This window comes from Sycon ciliatum, chromosome 6, assembly GCF_964019385.1.
Source record: "Sycon ciliatum chromosome 6, ocSycCili1.1, whole genome shotgun sequence".
NCBI lineage: Eukaryota > Metazoa > Porifera > Calcarea > Leucosolenida > Sycettidae > Sycon > Sycon ciliatum.
Genome location: NC_088648.1, coordinates 23,452,204 through 23,454,898, shown reverse-complemented (window position 1 = coordinate 23,454,898; position 2,695 = coordinate 23,452,204).

Sequence of the window (2,695 nt, the reverse complement as noted above, 5' to 3'; positions counted from 1 at the left end):
ATTTGTAGTAACTTGTAATGGAAGGATCCTAGTTGGATCCCCTATCGGTGTTCCAGCTTGTCTTCAACCTTTTTGGGAATCTTGTAGCAATAATGACAATGTTCTAACCGTATTGATCCCAAGCAAGGAAATGTAAAATGATAGTATTGTTGGGTCCGAAAAAGGCCAGTTGCCAACGGGAACAGGTATGTTGGTTGATCGACATTTATTAGAGACGGGATGACTAAGACCGGGACGAACGAAACGACTAATGGTGGTTATTGAAGAGGGAGATTATTGAAAAGAGCTTATTGAAGAGAGAGATTATTGAAGAGACAGCAACGCAACATAAAGGGCCTGGGTAGCCATGGCAAACATTGGCGCGCAAGTAGCTACCCAGGCCAAATGAATAATGCATGAACTAAAGAATATGAACTACATGTAATAATTGTGGGCCTAACATGCCACCCCTCCATGAAAAGAATCCCGCGTCCTCGCGGAGAAAAAAAAAGAAGAGGGAAAAAGTTAAAAGATGACTGAGGGAGAAAAACACACACACACAAACACACTGCACGCACGCACGCACGGATCTCACCAACGTGTTTACTAGTATCATGCATTACAGTTATTGTTCCTGTACTTCTCGAAGTCTAAAGATAGGAACCTAGACGTGACGAGGAACCTACTGATACTGCCTGCATGGCTAAAAATAGCGTAGTTGCACTTCTGCTAAACATCAAAAATTAGAGCGTGGCTCACCATGACCTGACCTCTAATTTAGTAATATTTTATGAACACACGCGCGCACACACACACAACATAAAAATTCACGAAATAAATAAACCGAAAATAAATTTGACGAAGAAGGAACGCATACAAAAAAGAAAGAGAGAAAGGTAGCTGATCTGCATGACGAGACGAGGTTGACATTGAAGAGACGAGGTTGGAGGTGAGACGAGGTTAGAGATGAGACGAGGTTGGCGGCGAATCGAAATTGACGCGACGAGACGAACGCCAGGCGGTAGAGCACGAGAATCTCAGGGTCGCGGGCTTCGGCAAATGTTGGGCGCCAATGTTGAGTTCAAACAAGAGACTGACGACGGACTCAGTCGGTAGAGCATCAGACTCTTAATCTCAGGGTCGTGGGTTCGAGCCCCACGTTGGGCACCAATGTTGAGTCCGAACAAGGCCAACTAAAAACGGGAACAGGTATGTTGGTTGAACGACATTTATTAGAGACGGGATGACTAAGACCAGGACGAACGAAACGACTAATGGTGGTTATTGAAGAGGGAGATTATTGAAGAGAGCTTATTGAAGAGAGAGATTATTGAAGAGAGAGCAACGCAATAATAAAGGGTCTGGGTAGCTACGGCAAACATGGGGCGCAAGTAGCTACCCAGGCCAAATGAATAATGCATGAACTAATGAAAATGAACTACATGTAATTACTTGTGGGCCTAACAGTATGTATTCAACTTTTCCTGGATGGGCCCTAGCACAGATAAATTCGTCGATGTTCCAGCAACCAAGAGTAGATAAACAAGAGTGTGCAACTCGCGGATGGGTTGGCCCACGGCGGAATTTTTTGTTGACGTAATCTTTTCGACGACGCACGCGCTGCGAGTCTTTCGGAAAGTTTTCCCTCGTGCTCTTGGCCGGGCTTTACACTACAAGGTCTGTGTCCAGCACATGCTCTCACACTGCTCTGCGGCAAACTGCGCGTTTCTCTGAAAAATGGTGACGTCAACAAAAAAATTCCGCCATGGGCGGGGGTATCTGCAGATTGTGCAGGAGAGATCCGGAGTTGCACACTCTTGTTTATCTACTCTTGCAGCAACGCATCAAAAAGTGCTTTGATGTAAATTTAAAAAAAGAGAGCACCATCATTTTACAAGTTGTCCGTTTCGTCCCACACTAACGATTATAAGCAGGATGCTGTTGAGTCAAAATGTCAGTATCACATCAGTCAGTTTTGTGCTAATTGTTGCAATTGTTGCTGCTTATAATCGCTATAGTGTTGGACAAAACGGATAACTTATAAATTGATGGTCCTCTTTCTTTTTTAATTGAAATCCTTGGTTCTCTATCCGAGTTAAGATAAATTAGATTGTATTACAGCATTACACACAGACGCTGAGCCCTCCAAAGTCGCTTGAGCAGCAGGGTCGACCCACCGCTTTCCACATTTCTAGTTTATATCCTGGAGCATAGTGGATTTAAAAAATACTCGTCAGAGATGCTAGCATTGAAACCCTAGCGTCCACCTTTCAAAACGCGTTGTGGCCGTTTTCAAGCTACCCGTATTTATTCAACAGTAGTATTAACGAGATAATGGCAGGAAAGTCCTTAAGGTACAATGCTATTAACGAGCCGCTCAGTAATTATTGTACAATAGAGAGATGATAGAAACAGCACATGGACGAAGAGCTAAAGCAACAGCGATGAGTACGTGACCAATTGTCTTTTTTCATTGGCTTTTGCCTGTTAGTCACCTAGCGATAAGGCCTGAAAGCGCATGGATGATACATTTCGAGATGCTATTCAAGAGCCCGACGCGTGGCTTTTTCTCCTCAGTATTATTACGGTCCTGTTTTCGAAGAAACATTTTCAGTAGCCAGGCACTGTGTGTTCTCTGCACCATTCAGTGTGATTGGTCACACTGCTATCGCGTCCGCACGCAAACCACGGTAACGACGTATTTCCCGTATGTCAC